General features: G+C 45.2%; 1 protein-coding gene and 1 long non-coding RNA gene across 5 annotated transcripts in view; one reads left to right on the forward strand and one right to left on the reverse strand.

Moving 5' to 3' along the window:
• Positions 1-1,263: 1,263 nt before the first annotated feature.
• Positions 1,264-17,788, reverse strand: LOC108352942 (uncharacterized). Of its 2 annotated transcripts, XR_015638946.1 has the most exons (4): positions 17,669-17,740; positions 17,175-17,243; positions 1,759-2,620; positions 1,264-1,351 (listed from the first exon to the last, which is right to left on the reverse strand). It is a non-coding gene; the product is annotated as an uncharacterized LOC108352942 (long non-coding RNA). The 2 variants fall into 2 exon arrangements; XR_015638947.1 differs by lacking the exon at positions 17,175-17,243 and having other exon boundaries at positions 17,669-17,788.
• The window catches only part of Rubcnl (rubicon like autophagy enhancer), a 37,792-nt gene continuing 21,753 nt past the window's right edge, over positions 2,063-18,101 (forward strand). The window contains exons 1-2 of one of the 3 annotated variants that reach the window (XM_087585394.1): positions 2,063-2,207; positions 2,341-2,605. The gene's annotated coding sequence lies outside the window, so the exon portion shown is untranslated. The remainder of the gene's footprint in view (positions 2,208-2,340; positions 2,606-18,101) is intronic. The other 2 variants (XR_015637941.1, NM_001447077.1) reach the window with 2 other exon arrangements.

Raw genomic sequence — 18,101 nt, forward strand, 5'->3', positions numbered from 1 at the left:
CCTTCTCCCCTCCTCCTGCTCCTTCCTGTTTTCCTCTTCCTCCTCCCCCTTTTCTTCCTCCTCCCCTCCCCCTCCCCCCTCCTTTTCTTTCTTCTCCTGGTCTCTATCAGGAACTGTGGGTCAGATCTAGAACCTTATGCATTCCAGCAATCTGCCACTGACCTATATACCCCCAGCCCAAGGATCTTTTTTCTTTTTCTTTTTTTTTTTAAAGATTTATTCATTTATTATATATAAGTACACTGTAGCTGTCTTCAGATACACCAGAAGAGGGCATCATATCTCATTACAGATGGTTGTGAGCCACCATGTGGTTGCTGGGAATTGAACTCATGACCTCTGGAAGAACAGACGGGTGCTCTTAACCGCTGAGCCATCTCTCCAGCCCCAGGATCTTTTTTCTTAACTAGGACATCATTTAGTCTACCATCTGGCTGCTGTGTTCTCCCAGTGCTGAAGACTGAACTCAGGACACACATCTCTACTACCGAGTGTCACCCCCATCTTCCAGAACATTCGCTTTTACTCCTTGATTAGCAGTGTCTCTGTGATCCAGTACCTGGCAGATTGAACTCAGGGCAGAAAGAGCCATAGCTTTAGACGGGTTTCAGTCGGGGGAGGGGAGGTCAGAATGGCAGGCGTCACTCCATCTGCTGCAGTGGGTGCTGGAGATAAAGGTGTAGGAGCAGAGCAGGAAGCAGCCAGCTGAGGGATAGGGGCTAGGCCATAAACGCGAAAGTCTCACTTTTAGTGACCTTCTTTCACCAGCTCAGTTCTACTCCTAAAGATTCCAGAGTCTCCCAAAACATCCCCAGCCATCGGGGAGCAAGCTTAAAAACAAACAAGCAAACAAGCAAACAAGCAAACAAGCAAACAAGCAAACAAGCAAACAAGCAAACAAGCAAAGCCTGCAGAGGACGTGTCAGAGTCAAACCTTAATTGGCTTGGCCGGACATCCACTGTAAGATTCTTTCCTGTTTCTCACGCAGTCCCCTTTTCACAATTGTCTGCTTATTTGATGCTTCACAGAAATGGGATATAAGCTCTCCCGCCAGTTACACCTACCTTAGAAGTCTGACTGCCATCTAGCTATGGGACCTCAGGTGAGTTAGTGATACAACACTGTAAGCAACAGATCCCTTATCTTTGAAACAGGAGCAATGATTTTTTTTCCTTCAGGGATGACTTCAAAGATACTTAAACAACAAGAACAACAACAAAACAAACAAACAAACAAAGCAGGAGCAGGCACAGCAGCCAAGCGACAATATTAGCATTAACTCACACAGTTTGTTTATTGACGTTTCTTGAAATAGTCTTGTCATGTAGCTCAGGTTGGCATCAAAGTTGCCTGAAAAAAAAAAATAAAAAAAAAATTTAAAGCAAAAATCGGGTTGGGGATTTAGCTCAGTGGTAGAGCGCTTGCCTAGCAAGCGCAAGGCCCTGGGTTCGGTCCCCAGCTCTGAAAAAAAAAAATTTAAAGGCATCAAAGTTGCAATCCTTCTGCCTCCATACTTGCTCCTCTTTCTGACTTTTTAAGGTAAGGTTTTCCCAGCGGGTGATCAATTGACTCCGGGTCTTTCCAGGTCTAACCCAGTGCAACCCCCACCGCCCCCCCCCCCAAGTAAGCTGGCCAGGAGGGGAGGGGAGACAGTGATGGACAGCAACTATTCAGCTGACTTTGTTTTTATTGATTTCTAACTTCCTCTGAAGAGCCAACAGCTAGTTAAGTTTAAACCACTCCAAACCAGGACGTACCAGGGACTGAAGAGTGTTTCAGAGACTTTAGACAAGTAATCCAAAATATTGCATTTGCTCCGTGACCTGGACATGACAATGAACAAAACCAAGGGACTGCCAAAAGTGATGAGGTAGGTTTTGAGGAGAAGGGAGCTTTGTAGGCGAAGCAGGGACCCATTTCCCAATTGCTGCCCAGATGCTTAGGACGCTGGAGCTGTGTGCAGGATTAAGGGTCCCAGTCTTCCCCAAAGAGCAGCCTGCGCCACCTAGAGGGTCTGAGGGCGGTTGCAGGTTTAGCTGAGCCAAGAGGAGTTCGGTTTCTATTGGTGAAAACTTTCTGTATTCGTTGGCAGCTCCTCTCGGCACCATCAGAAGTTCAGAGTTGGCACACCGAAGAAGTGATCCGGACCTGTCACTACCACGAGGCAAGGTGGCTATTAGGTGGATAAAACGGCCAGGAGACGTAGGTAAGCCGCGGTCCACGCGAGATTCTCTGACTTCAGCTCTGACCCATCCGAATAGTGGGGAAGCCGCAGCTTGGGAGTTGGGGGCGTGGAGCTCATTTGTGCCAAGTTTGTTTTTTGTGTTTATTACACCTAGGGGCGTTGGGACTGTGCGTCCAAGGGCAGAGTGTGTCCGTGAGGCGTGGGTCTAAGGCGCCCACTCGGTAGCGCGTCTCCGTGTTTCCGTGTTTCCGCGGGCAGCTTTCCTGGAGCTTTTCAGATCACGAGTGTTGCGGGCGGAGGGAAGCAAAGATAACTGGCGTCCCGGCAGCGTCCTGGCTGCATCCCGGTCCTAGCTGCATGTCCTCAAGGTTCCGCGACGCAGTGACCCCTGAAGGCGTCCTGGAGCAGCGCTTGTGCTGGTGAGCTTTATTAGCCTGAGGGCAAGAAGCAAAGCACAGTGCAAATGAGGAACCTTGGGCTAAAGAGAGGTGACAGGGTGACCAGTGTTTCTGGAGGTGGTCAGGACAGTGGCTACTTGGGAGCGTAAAAAATTGTTTCTCGGGAGAGAAGAGGGCTTTTTGCGGGGTGACATTACGAAAGGAGTGCTATCTGAGGGAGGAAAGGGGCCAGGGGAGGGACACTGTTAGCCAGGCGTCAATGGGGCATTAAAAAGCCTGAACCAAGGTGGTCCCCGGGCTCTTCTCAATTCCCCAAAGACTCTTACATGAACCGTGAGAACCCCATCCTCACATTCAACTGCTCTGGACTTGTCAAGGTGGCAGAAAACATTTTGCCAATGTAAGTAAGCACTCTCCACGTGAAGTCCAGCTACTTGCTGACCTTAAATTGAAGCAATTCCCTGAGCCGGTGAGGGATTACAGTGAATTCCCCAGGGAACTGAGAATGCTTGAGAAGGGATATTACTCTAAATGAGAACTTAGGTTCAAAAGAACACAAAACAAACAAACAAACAACACCCAAACCGAAGAACGTGTACTCGGGAGACGCCCCTATCACGAGCTACAGTGCCAAATGGCAGATCCTTCCGTTGAAGTTGTGGTTCGAGAGAGCAAAGGACTGGGACCCAGTTAGCAAACTTGGGGTTTCTTAGACAAGCCTCAAATCCAAATAATCGTCATGGCACCTCCTTGATCCTCAGTCCTCCTGGTGAGAGGAGAGAACACGGGTTCCATTCCCTGGGGAGTTAGAAAGAATAATGAACGGAAGGGAGGGAGGTATCCTGGAAAAGCCTTCTGTGTGGCCTTTACAAGAAAGTGACTGGTGCTGTGGCCGCAGCTCCTGTCTTCAGTAGCCAGCAGAAGCTCCGTGCAAGTTGGTGTTTTCGAAACTCCGTGTGGCAAGGGTCAAAGCACGTCTGTTTCTCCATCCCCACAGCTCTCAGTTCCTCTTTGCTGCCTTGCCACCTGACCCTGCTCCTGACAGCCCTTTATTATTAGATAATAGGAACCGTGTCTTCTCATTCACTTCTTCAGGGTCTGTATAGAGTCTGGGAAGGGGTAAAAGGAACGCTGATGGTCATGGAACCTGAGGCCTAGACACTAGTAGTTTCATTCTGTATTCTTGCTTGATTTTAAAATTAGATTTATTTTATTTTATTTTATGTATTTGTGTTTTGTCTGCATGTATGTCTGTATACCATGTGTGTGTCTGGTGCCCAAGGAGGCCTCAACTCCTCCAACTACAGATGGTAGTGAGTCACCAGGTGGGTGCTGGGACTTGAACTCACGTCCTCTGCCAGAACAACACAGGCTCTTAACTACTGAACCATTTCTCCAGCCTCCTTGTTTTTGTTTGTTTACTTGTTTTTACACAGGCAAGAGTCTGTGGGAGCCATGGGCAAATGTTCAAGTAGAAAGAAGATTTTCTGATGGTAGGAAGCTAAGTGTTAAAGAGCCTCAGAGGCCTACAGGCCCATGCCTTGGTTCATCTGAATGCACATACAGAACATAAGAGACAAATTTGAATAGTTTCCCTTGTCACTAAAAATAGATTCCTAAGTCTAATTGTAGAGAGACCGGCATGGTTGGTTGTGTGCCTGTTAACAGCTAAGCAGTTCTTCTTAAAGAACCGTTTATTCTGGAATAAACCTGAGCCACACAGGTGCCTGTCATCCCATTACATCTTCCCATCATGCCCCCAAAAAGATTTCTGGCTGGTTTGTACACGTTAGTTAAGAGGAACTGAAGGGAGACTTAGAGGATGTGGGATAGATCAAGGGCTCCCTAACCATCTGTCCTGTGGTGAATAGGGACCTGCTCGGCAACAGTGGCGGCGATGATAGCAAGGCTAACTTTTAGAGAACGCTGTGTGCCGGACAGAAGCACGCACGCTACAATTCAGTCAGTTCTCACAGCAGACTGGAAGTGAAAATGAAGCACAGAGAGAGTCTGTGCCTTGGTCAAGGTCACAGAGCTTGTAAATGTCTTATCTTGGTCATAAAATCGCCTGACTGGGATGTGTGTGTGTGTGTGTGTGTGTGTGTGTGTGTGTGTGTGTGTCTGTCTGTCTGTCTGTCTGTCGCAAGTGTGCGCCCTCTGCCCTAGGCTTTACCCCATACACTGAGGTAGCCTAGGGGTTGAGAATGGAGGCTCTGAAGCACATGCTTTCAGGCTATAATTCTCCAAAGAGCCATGGAATGGCTGTGCGCTCATTGGCTCCTCCCCCCTCAGTTTTCTCATCCGTGAATGATGAGAATGATGATATTCCTATATTGAGTGGATGCTCTGTTTACCAGAACATGAAGTATGAACTGAAAAGAAAAACCACTTCTTAGGGGGGAAGGAGGTTTCAGATTTGATGGTTTTGTCATGTGGCATCTGGGTAACACCATAACCCAGCAGAACATGAAACCATTTAAAAGAACCTGACTGGCCCAGCACTTAGACTGGAAACAATCTCTCTCTCCCTCTCTCTCTCTCTCTCGATTGGATCTTTTGGCTTTATTTTTATTAAGAGAAAAGTGCACAGTAACCTCCAAGGCGTGTGTCTAAATACTGTCTAAGTGTCTAAGGATGACTTCAGAAGAAAACTGCTATATAGAAAAAGTGAGTGGGAAATGGGACAGCCCTGGGTGACTGAAAGGTGATAGGTCCACTTGCTTAAAGACCCAGATGCTGAAGCGATGGAGGACAAGTGTGTTCCAGGTAGCATAGGGAGGTCAGAGAGGTCATAGGTAATATGTGTAGATGTTGAGAGTCTTGCTAAAAATGTTTACTTATAAGAAGATTAAATCGGGCTGGAGAGATGGCTCAGCAATTAAGAGCACCCGACTACTCTTCCAGAGGTCCTGAGTTCAATTCCCAGCAACCACATGGTGGCTCACAACCATCTGTAAAGAGATCCGATGTCCTCTTCCGGTGTATCTGAAGACAGCTACAGTGTACTCATATATAATAAATGAATAAAAAAAAGAAAATTAATCATTTAATTAAAATTAAGTGGGAAAAAATTCCACTTAAAAGTAGAAAGGATGGTGTAACAAATAGCTTTGTCTTCTACCAACGCTGGCAGTTACAATGTGGTTAACAATGTCTCCCCTCTCGGCACTATTTGAAAGCAATGAGAGAAATTCTGCTGTTTTTAAGTCTTTCTGTATGTACTTCTAAAAGATAGGCACCTAGCCAAATGTACCACAGTGCTTAGCATTGGGGCCTTGTTTCCTCCCTATTAACCAGGTCAGAGACTCATTCCTATAGTTGCGGTTTGAAAGATGGGGTACATGTGTGAGCATGTAGGGGTGCTTGAGGGACAGGGTCTGTGACAGCTATCTATTGATGATGTCTTCTTCGAATCCTTTTCCTCTCCAGACAGTGCTGCTGTGCTGATCCCACTTTCACTTCTCCTCCTTCTGTTTGCTGTTTTACCTGTGTGCATTTCCTCCTCCCCTCCTTCTGTATGCTGTTTTAGGCACACACATTCACACTCCCCCTCATACACTCTACTTCTCTTTCCTGCCCTCTCCCGCCAGGACATCTGCTGCCTTCTTGTTGGTGCTCCTCTGACCCTTTTTGATCCACCAGTTCTCTCTAGTCTTCCTTAGGTCTTCTTGAAGGAAGAGGGACATTTTTTCCTGTTTCAATACAAAAATATCATTGCTGAGACCAGTATAAAGTTCAGACACCATTTGACTCCTCTTCCTGGTACAGTCAATGGGCTTTAATGGGTGTCACTACCATTGTTGCTTTTCAACACTTTTTCACCTCAGAAGTAAATGTTACCTTTTAGTCAGCTTCTTTTCTCTCTCCTCCATTCTAAGAGCTGCTAATGTCCCCCTCCCCGCAATTAACACACACACACACACACACACACACACACACACACACACCTTCACCATCACCACCACCACCACTACCACTACCACTAACAACCAAAACCAAACCAACCAAACAAACAACAACAACAAAAAAAAGGGCATAGAAGACATCTCGTCGTGGAAAGCTGTAGAATGCCACAGCGTGTTTCACTGTGTATCTCTCTATCCACATATCTTCACTTGCAAATGTTCATTGCAATGGGTCTAGTTCAAGATCTCTGGCTTCTGTGACCCCATCAATATTGGATCCTCACCAGGATTCCTCTGGGTCATTGCTGCTCTGTCATAGAGATCCTGCAGCTTTGGACTGGCCCTTTCACAAGTCCCAGCTCCATGCAGGTGATGTAGATCTTGGGATGCACCAACTCAGAGCCCTGGATCTGGGCCTAGGTGGCAGCTGATCTGCTCAGCGCATTGGCTCTCCCTTATCCACACCACCAGAGCAAGTTCTCCAGCACTGCTCTAGTGAGGCCACTCAATGCCATCATTGACAGGAGTCAGGGTCAGCGATTCTGCTCTCCTGCCCTCAGGCAGGTTCATCTGTGTCCCATTGACTAGGGCCAGCCCTACTGGGCTGCTCTGCTCTCTTGAGTGTTGCAGCATTAAGGGACAGGGCCAGCTTAGCCATTCTCATGACCCCAGGGCTGGCTCACCCACACCTCACCATCAGGGCCAGCTCCACTGTGCTGCCTGGATGAGGTACAGGACCCAAGTGCTGCCACAGGTGAGAGATGGGCCAACCTTCCAGAGTGCTGCAGCAAGTGAGGGGCAGGACCAGTTCTGCAGAGCCCCCGGACACCCAGTGGTCTACTGCAGCTGCATTGAACAGGCTGTCCCCATGTTCTCTAGTGGTAATATGAGCCCTGGGCATTGACACCGAAACCTGCTGTTGTATGGCCACTGACCCAGACATGGCCCTCGGTGGAGCAGCTTGTGCTAGGACTTCACCGTGGCCCCAGGTGGCAGGGATGGCCACTCAGAACAGGCTGCTCCTCTCCCGCCTCGAGTCTCCAGTTTCATCTCGCTTCATGATGCTCAATGAGTTCTGCCTCTTTCTCTCTCATCTGACCACCACATGCTCACACACTGTGGTAGCTCCTGCTGCAGGCTGCCCACGGGCTGGCGTGACATCCTTTGTGTTGCATGGTGTGGTGGCAAGCGGATGTCGACAGCTGGCCTGTGCCTTGTGCTGGAGGGCAGGTCTATGGGAGGCATGCAGGTCTGCAGATCTCTGTCTTCCTCTTCTCATGCTGCACTGCATGCGGGTAGGGGGGCTCTGTGTGTGTTCGGCCTGTCCTTGCCTTGGGTTGGAGAGGTTTGTGGGAAACCCGCACGCACTTTGTGGTGTAGCAGAGTGCAATGCAAGTCTCTTTCTCCTTGGATTTGCCTGGATTCGATTTGGTTTGGTTTGGATTTTTTTTAAGGTGTTTTAGGCATAAAACAACCTGGGCCACCAAGTTAGGAAGAACAAAGGACTGCTGTCTGCTCTGCCCCTGACTGATATAAGAGCATTGTCAGGGTTCCTTATGTAAATACTTATGAACGGGAAATGTCTTTTGTGACAGACTTCTGTTCCTTGGCTCATTCATGAGGGAATTAATTTCTAATTATGGCTAAGCTCTATTTTACGGTGTGGTTACAGAACTCTTTGTTTATGGATTCATCGGTTGGTACACATTTGGAGTGTTTCCTCTTTTGTCTGTGATGAGTAAATGCTGCTCTTATACTCAAGTGAGAGTTCTGTTGAACATCCCTTCTCATTTCGTTTTTCTTCCCGGCCCCACTCTCAGAATAACAACTCTGAGACTCAAAATTTATCTACAAACACCTACGTCATAAGCTTTGGTTGTTCCCCAAGTAGATCATAACTTAATGTCCCTTCTATCTAAGTTCTGCCATGTGGCTTGTTACCTCTACTCGGCTCCCATGCTTCTGACCTCCATGTTTCCAGGCTCTGTGTTTGGCTGTATCCCAGAATCCTTTCTGCCTACCACGTGTCCCTTCTATTCTATCCTTTCCTAAAGGCCATAGGTTTTTTTTGACAAGTGACATAACTATACAGTATAAAGGAGATTTCCCCTATACATTTCTTATAGATATGTACATATAAGAATTCCTACAACAAGGGTTGGAGAGATGGCTCAGTGGTTAAGAGCACTGGCTCCTCTTCCAGAGGTCCTGAGTTCAATTCCCAGCAACCACATGGTGGCTCACAACCATCTGTAATGAGATCTGATGCCCTCTTCTGGTGTGTCTGAAGACAGCAACAGTGTCCTCACATATATAAAATAAATAAATAAATCTTTAAAATAAAAAGAATTCCCAGACTGAATGATAGGTTTGTGTTAACTTTGATGATACGCCAAACATTTTCCAACATGGCTCCTCATTTATTTCTCTCATTTATGAAAATCTAGACTGTCTTTCAAGTACGAGTATCAACTCAAATGTTTCTAGGGTATAGATATTCGTCAATGTCTTATTAAGTTTCTGATTATGTCCAGGTATATTTCTTGTTTCGTGTTGGGTGGTTTTGGTTTGCTTGTTTTTGAGACTTGTTACGAGTCTTGCTACACAGTACATAGCTCAGGCTGGCCTCAGACTTAGGACTCTCCTCCTGCCTCCGTCTCTTGACTTTTGGAGGCTGTTGGAGGCTGTTGACTATACTATTGTTTTCCATGTAGAACATTTAAAAATGGAACATTACTCACGCCGTGGTCTCCCACTCCTGCAGTGGTCTCCTGTTCCTTGGCTCATTCGTGATGGTATTCATTTCTAATTATGGCTCAGCTCTATTCTACGGTATGGTTACAGGACCCCTTGTTCATTGAAAAGCAAAAATAATTATTTGTTATTTTCACATGTACTTTATGATTATGTAGTATGTTAAAGTAGCTGAAAAGTATGAGGCATATAAATGAAACTCTTTCCTTGTGGGGAAGTGGAGAATGAATCCTGAGCTACACCAAAGCCCCTTTAAATTTTATTCTGGGACAGAATCTTGACACATTGCCCAGACTGTTCATCTGCTTAGAATTATCAGCCTCTTGAGTAGCTGGGCTGACAAGCACGTGCCACCATGCTCAGTGAGTGCTTCAGTTCTTGATCTCGCTTTTATCATTGCTGCTTGAGACAAGGTCTCACGGTGTATGTGGCCCACACCGACCCAGAGCTCATCTAATAGAGCAAATTATCCTGTAATTTAAGATCCTCCTGCTTAGCCTCCCAGGTGCTGAATTTCTAGGCAGGAGCTACAAATCCCATCTTGCATTAAAATTTTGCATTTTAAAATAAATCTGATAGGAAAGTTCTTAAGGTTGCAGTCCCCAGGAAATGGAGGGTTTCTTGTTAAGGTCACCAGCATGGACCAGGTGAATCCACACGGAAGGAGCTTTGACTTAGGTCTCAGCCTCTCCTTTTGTCCTCTTCTGCTGACCACCAGGGTAAAACTTGGGTTAAGTCCCCTCTCCACCCATCTCATTTCTCAAGGTGATACATTAGCCCCTGAGCTCTCATGAGTTTACCCTGAGCAAACAGTGGGAAAGAGAATGTGCCATGGCCGTGGGAGGTTGGTCACTTGAGGATCTTGGGCGACTCTGTGTTCTTTAGAACATCCGCTATCCTCCGATTCTCGGGGCCGTTTGTCATTGTGCCACCACGCCTGTTACTTGTCTATCGTTGCTCCTCGTGCTTCTGACAGTAAACCTACGGCACTATTAGCAAATCCCTATGACTCGCCATTCGAACAGAGCATCTATGACATCACCCAGCACTACTGCAGTAAGACACTATGTTCTTCCTGCTGACCTGGGTATAGGAGAATGTTCACCTGTTTCTGTAAAGCTCTGACCCTTGAAAATTTTCTGTTTACTTTGATCCTGGATGCTACACAGACGCTCGGACTTTTTGTCACTGGTCATCTTAATGTTTTCAGTTCGACATGAGAGTCAAGTCTGTTAGCATATGTGGGGTGTGAATCCTTGTTGAAGTCACTGTCTGAAGGGAAGTAGACCTTGAGAGAAACTGAAGAGGGTATAGGGAAATGTCTCCAAATTTGATCACATGCTACATTTGAAGATTTACTCACTTTTAACCACATTTGCCTACCAGAGGGTGTGTCTAGTAAAACAACAGGAAATGGGTCATAATGAATTTTCTTTGTGAGGATGTGGACCTTGTATGCTCTTGGTGGTAATGAAACAGCACTGCTGTCATGGGAACACTATGGAGGGTCAGCCAACGTTGTAAACAGAACAACCAAATGAGGCAGATGTCTTATTTATGGGTAAATATCCAAAAGAAGTGAAATCATCATGCCGGAGACATCTGCACTCCTTTTTATCATGGCTATTCAGTGTAGTCAAGATTTGGAATCAATTTAAATCTCCATTAATAGATGACTAAATTTTAAAAATACAGTACACACACACACACACACACACACACATACACACACACACACACACACATACACAGAGCAGAATCTAGTCAACCTAAAAGAGGATGAAAATCTTGTCATTTTTGGCAACATGCATCAATTCAGGGGTACAGTATATACCAGTCGAAGTAAACCACTCAACAAGATAAATACCATATACCTCACTCTTATATGAAATAGACCATCACACAGAAGCAGAGAGGCGGAGGGTGGTTGGCAGGGGCTGGAGGATGGAGAGGAATTGGGCAGATGTCCAGTTTCACTTAGACAGGAAGAATAAGTTCAAGGGATTTGTTCAACAACATTGTAACTATAACTAATGACTAATGTGTTAAATGCCCAAGTGTCATAGTTATTTTCTATTACTGTGATTGAACACCATGACCAAGGCAACTTATAAAGAAATTATAAGTTATTAACTCAGTTTATGGTTCAGAGGGTTAGACCATCTAATGTTAAATGTCTGAACAAAAGAACACCCAAGAGCTCACATTCTCATCTGCAACCACAAGGCAGAGAGTGAACACCGGGGATCACAATAATCTTAACAGCCTCAGTAACATACTTCAACAAGACCACACCTCTTGATCCTTCCCAAACAGTTCTACCCACTGGGAACTGAGTGTTAAAATATATGAGTCTGCAGGGCTCATACCACCATACCATGCATACAAAATATAATGAGGATGAGTGCTGGTTAGTTTTTCTTCAATTTAACACAAGCTAGAGCCATCTTCACTTGAGAAGATTCCTCTATCAGACTGACCTGTCGGCGAGTCTGTGAGGATGTTTCTTAATTAATGATCAGTGTAGGAGGACCTAGCTCACAATGCGTGGTGCCATCCCTGGGAATGCAGTTTTGGGTTTATAAGAAAGAAAACTGAGTGAGCCATGGAAGCAAGCCAGTAAGTGGCACTCCTCCATGCTCTCCTGCTTCAATTTCTGCTTCCAGGTTCCTGCCTTGATTTCCTGCCCTGACTTTTTTTTCATGGTGGGCTGTAAGCTGAAACTTCTTTCCTTCCTGTGTTAGTCAGGGTTTTCTAGAGGAACATAACTTATGGAATGAAACATATATGTTTCTGTGAAAAAAATGTACATCTACTCTTACAGGCTGTGGTCCAGACAGTCCAACCGTGGTGATCTCCTGATGGAAAAGCCAAGGATCTAATAGTTGTTCAATCCATTGGTGTCTTTGGTATATGCTGGAGTCCTGAAGTACTGGGTTCTGATATCAGTGAGAAATTGCCTCAGCAGCAGGATAGATGAACTTGCCATCGAGAACAAGGGCCAACAGGCAAAAAAGAGAAGCTTTTTACTTCCATGTTCTTTTGTGTAGGCTGGTACCAGAAGTCATGGCTCAAAATTAGAGTGAGTCCCGTCTTTAAATAATCCAGGTGTATAGTGGGTCTTCCACGTCAAATGATCCAATCAAGAAAATGCATCGCTGGTGTGTTTGGGTTTTAGTTGGTTCCAGAGGTAGTCGAGTTGACAAGCAAGATTAGCCATTGGACTCCTCAATCATGGTGTTTATCACAGAAGTATAAAACAGACTAGAAAAGAATGTCTGTGTTGGTTCTCTCAATTTAGCTACTCCGTAATGTGGACATATTTTAAAACATCCGGCCATCTTCCATGAATACATGCATAGTCTTTTTAGATTTATTTATTTGAATTTATGCATGTATGTGCACCACGTGTGTACCTGATGGATCCCCTGGGGCTGGGGTTATGGATGGGTGTGATCTGGGAATTGAATGTGATCTGCATGCTCGGCCATAGTGACAAGTGTGCTCACTGCTGAGCCATTTCTCCAGGCCATACTTCTGTTTCAATTAAAGGTAGATAGTAAAATAAATAAAGAATAGCTAAAATAAATAAAGATAAGTAAAATACTTTATCTTTCACCTTCAGGTCTGTTGTTATGATTTCTGCTTCCCAACACCTTTATTCTAAGAAAATGGCTAGCAGGCATTTAGGCAGTGATAGGATTTCTTCTAAAGGGTAACATCTATTCTTTTTAAAACATGTATTCTTCTCTCATATATTACATCCCAACCACAGTTTCACCTTTCTCTATTCCTCCCAGTCTTTCCTTCCCACCTCCCCTCTCCTCAGAATCCACTCTTCCTCCATTTTCCTTCACAAAAGAGTAGGCATCCCAGGGATCTCAATCAGACACTGCATAGCTGGTTACAATAAGACTAGGCACACACCCTTCTAAAGAGGCTGGAAGAGATGACCCAGTAGGAGGAAAAGAGTCCCAGGCAGACAGAAGAGCCAGAGACACCCCCACTCCCACTGTTAGGAGAGCTGCTGGGTCTGGCATGGCCTTGGTAGGGATGGAATGACATGGTTTCTGCCACTGGGACAGGGCCAGCAGGTGTGGGCCTCCACCAGTATCAGTGGCTGCTGTGGGTTTAAAGCTTGTTTGTATAATATTATACATGTTTTGCACTCCTCAGTCAAAGAAATTCCTCCTTGTTAACATTGATGACACCATGATAATCAGAGACAGCATGAGTCCTTTAGGCGTGGTTGATCATCAGGAGAGCCCTTAAGGCTGTGGGAAAGAGCTCTAAAAAGTATGGGTTCAAAAATATTTAATTTTTCAAAAAAAAAAGGATGTAATATAAAATTCATATGAGGGGCTTCATGAAGCTAAAGGAACAAAAGTGGCGGTGCTGTGAGTCAGTACTGGGTCCTGTGAAGGTTACTAAGGGAGGGAATGAAGAGATTTAGGGAGTGGTGATCGCAGGAGATCCCACCCACATACGTATTTGTTTATGTTTACAAAGGCAGGCAGATTCCTGAGTTCAAGGTCAGCCTGGGACACAGCAAGGTTAGGCCCAAGTGTGGTAGAAATGGTAACATCAGGACTGGGTCCCACCCAGCTAGTTTATTGGCCTTGTGTAACAGAGGCAGGCAGATCTCTGAATTCTTTTGCAGTGTTAAAAGAAAATGTGTGTTTGCTGTCTCCTAAGAATTAAGGGACTGGGGTTACTGGATGCTGATTCATAGGATAATCAAAAGGAAACCCAAAGTAAATAACTGGAATAACTGGATTGGATATGTACAATAAAGACGGGGTGCAATAAAGACGGGGTGTATGATCTCCAAGAGATGAACTAGCCAGAGAACTTTTTAGAATAACAAGAGAGCTGCTTGGAGAACTGTCACAATCAGAACTTAGAGAGAGAGAGACAGAGAGAGAGAGAGATAGGTAGATAGAGAGAGAGAGAGAGAGAGAGAGAGAGAGAGGAAGAGATAGAGAGAGGGAGAGAACGAGGGAGGGAAGAAAGGAGAGAGACAGAGAGAGAGAGACAGAGAGAACTGTCTGGAGATCTCTAGATAAAACAGAGAGAAAACACACTGGAAAGCTGTCTTGAGCAGAACATAGGCTTGGACTCACGATTAGACTTCAGGTAATTTGTTTTCCCTGTTCCCAGACACCCCTTCCTCAGAACCTCTCTCTAAGCTGAGGTTGGTCCTTGGCAGAGACCCACAAAACCACAAAGATACACAACTATAGCATGTATGTAGAGGACCTAGCTCAGACCATACAGGCTCTCTAGCTGTTGCTTCGGTTTCTGTGAGCCCCTTTGAGCTCTTCTTAGTTGATTCTGTGGGCCGTGTTCTTATGGTGTCCTCAATCTCTCTGGCTCCTACAGCCCTTCCTCTCCCTCTTCTGAAGGGTTCTCTGAGTTCTACCTAATGTTTGACTGTAGGTCTCTGTGTCTGCTCATAGTTGCTGGATGAAGCCTCTCTGATGGCAATTATGCTAGGCTCCAATCTGTGATCACAGCAAAATATAATTCGAAATCATCTTATTGGATTTTCCCCCAGTCATGTTTGGCTCTATTCTAGGTCCTTACCTCTGGTTCTTGGCTATCCAGGCAGTGTCAGGTGCGGGTTTTCTCTCATAGCATAGGCCTTAAGTTGGACTGGTCATTGGTCGACTAAGATCATGTTCTTGACCAACGAAGCAGAGTTGGGCATGAGTTCGATCTCATGGAGTGTGGAGGTCATTGTTGTAGATCACAGTTTTTAACTAGGTCGTTGTTTACCTTTCTTACTATGAACTCTAGTCAGTCAGGATGGAGGCTCTAGTCAGGCACCAGCTGGACTTCTCTGTGTCCAGTGAGTTATATAAGTGCTGTCTTCGGCAACAGGCCTTACTCTCAGTCTGTGGAGAGCCTCCCTTAGCCGTGGCACTTACTTGGGTTGTTTGAAGGTTTCGATGGGGCTTCTTTGGTCGTCACCCATGGCTGTCACCCATACCTGGTGCTGGAGGTTTCACTTGCTGGCGAGAGATGTCTACTTGGGGCTTTTTCTCTCCAGATATTTGGTGATTCTATTCAGATTTCTTTCATATAGTATGCACAGGCATCATTTTTTCTCTAGCCCTGCCTTCTGTTTCAGAGACCACTCCTCTCTCATGAGTGTCACTCTGCCACTGCTTGCCTGTGATTTTAGGTGTGCTGATGCACTCTGTATCTGTTCAGTTCTAACCTAACTGAGCAAAGCCAGCACTTACTGGCCATTTCTGTGAAGTGAGCAATGGAAAACCCTGAGAAACCCCTAGAGAGGAAGTCTGTGTTTGCTTGGTGATCTCTGGTCATGTCTCCGTACAGAATGCTTGTGAGTAAGGCTGACCTGTCTTAACTTCAAACTTGTATCTGTCTATAGAAAACACTGTGAGTTGGTCATGGTGCACACACCTATCATCCCAGTCCTAGGGAGGCCGAGGAAGAAGTGTCAGAAGTTCGGCATCAATCTAGACACAGACTTGGTACGACCCTGCTCAAAATGCAACAAAACAACAAACAGTTGGGTAATGTTATCGTTTGAAACTGTTCAGGCTTCACGTACTTCACTCACGTAATCATCTCCCCCATCCCCCACTATATAAGCAAGTACAGCGTACAGAGAATTAAGGGAATAAAGTGTCACTTACTTACATAGTTCTATCCTCCAGGGAATAATGGGGTCATTCTGAAATATGGACTCAAGAAAGACCCGAGCCATTCTTTACTTATCTTTACTTGTCTGAGAAACAAACAAGTCAAGAGAAGTCACAAGACTATGGTGAACAACAGAGTTCACCATACAGAACCGAAGTTCATGTACACTATAGAAAGTGATAAGAAATTAAGGTGAGGAGCTGGAGAAATGTCTCAGTGTATAAGGGCAGTCTTTCAGAGAGCTGGGGTTCAGTTCCCAGCTTCCATACAGTGGACCACAACTGCCTGTAACTTATGTTCCAGGGATCTGAGGCCTTCTTCTGACCTCCACAGGGACCAGGCATACACACGGTAAACAGACTTACATGCACATGAAATATCCATGCAATAATAAATATATATACAATCTAAAAAAGGAAGTTAAGATGATTATAAAATAATCTTTAAGTTACACTGTTGAAAGAGAATGAAGGAGCTGAAGGGGATTGCAACCCCATAGGAAGAACGACAGTATCAACTAACCAGTTCTCCCAAAACTCCCAGGTTCTAAACCACCAACCAAAGAGTACATAGGGGGTGCCCATGGCTCCAGCCAGATACTAGCAGAGGATTGCCTTATCAGGCATCACTAGGAGGGGAGCCCCTTGGTCCTGTGGGTGCTCGATGACCCAGAGTAGGGAAATACTAGGGCACTGAGGCAGGAGTGGGTGGGCAGGTGGGGGAACAGCCTCATAAAGGAATTGGGGAAGGGCAGGGGATAGGGGTTTGTGGAAGTGAAACTAGGAAGGGAGATAACATTTGAAATGTAAGAAATAAAATAACCAATACAAAATGAAAAAGGAAAGAGAATAAGATAAATTATAGAATATGTTCATTATAAAATTATGATTATCTGAATGAGAATAGCCCCATTAGACTCATATCTTTGAATGCTCCGTGAACAATTTGGGAAAGATTAGGAGGAGGTGTGTCACTGAGTGTGGGTTTTGAGGTTTCAAAACCTCATAGCAGGCCCAATCTGTCTTTCTGCCCACTGTCTTTGGATCAGAATGTAAAGCTCTCAGCTATTGCTCTAGCACCATGCCTGTCTGTTTCCAGTCAATGATCATGGACTAACACTCTAGAACTGTAAACAAGCCTTCAGTTAAATGCTTTCTTTGATAAAAGTTGACTTGGTTAGAGTGTATCTTCACAGCAGGAGAACAGTAACTAAGACAGATACAATGTGTATGTTTGAAAAAGAAGGCAAAACAAACCTTTGGATCTGATGTAGGTGTGATCATTCATTGCAAAGTATTTGAGAGTAACAGGATGGCGGTCATCATCTGTGGAGCCAAAGAAGTGTTCATGGGGCGTTGAGTGTTGGGAATTTTTTTTTCTGGGGTTCTGTGTTTGGGGCAGGTAAAGGCTATTCCTGGTTGTCAACTTGACTAGATCTGGAATGAACTACAATCCAGAATTGGGGGGCACACCCGTGATCCAGATCTTGAGGCTGGAAGACACAAGTTTCTGACCTGGAACTTGGCATGGAGATCTTGAGGCATAGTGGCTATGAAAAGCTTAGGTCCAGGCAAGGTAGCACACGCCTTTAATCCCAGAAGACTGAGGCAAGGAGATCTCTGAGTTCAAGGTCAGCCTGGGACAAAGTAAGTCCCAGATCTAGGCATGGTGGTACACACCCTTAATCTGAGCCATACCTTCTGTTGGAGACCTACTTACGGACATTGGAAGAAGGAAAAAGATTCTTCACCTGCTCACATTTACTTGCCAGCAAATATCTGTTGGAATCCACTTCTACAGAGACCAACTGAAGACAACCAGCCTCGTGGAACTGAGCAACTACTGGATTCTTGGATTTCCCATTCACAGTGGACCATTGTTGGGGAGTTGACTATAGACTGTTAGTCATCATAATAATTCCACTCAATATAGAGAGACATTCCATAGGTTCTGTGACTCTAAAGAACCCTGACTAATATAGGGCATTTTATAGGAATCTAGTAATCATGTCCTTTTGTAAATTAAATCCAAAGTTACCAAGCAAGAAAAGATGCATGGCAAAGAGAAATTGAAACACAAGGTGGGATTTGAGTAAGAAGGAAGGTGGAACTCTTAGGGGCAGTAAGCTCTGGCAGTTATCATGGGTGTCTTGTCCTGTGGTCTGCTTCGTCTGCATTAACACA

The sequence above is a fragment of the Rattus norvegicus genome, chromosome 15 (genome assembly GCF_021556685.1).
Source record: "Rattus norvegicus strain SHRSP/BbbUtx chromosome 15, alternate assembly SHRSP_T2T, whole genome shotgun sequence".
Classification (NCBI taxonomy): domain Eukaryota; kingdom Metazoa; phylum Chordata; class Mammalia; order Rodentia; family Muridae; genus Rattus; species Rattus norvegicus.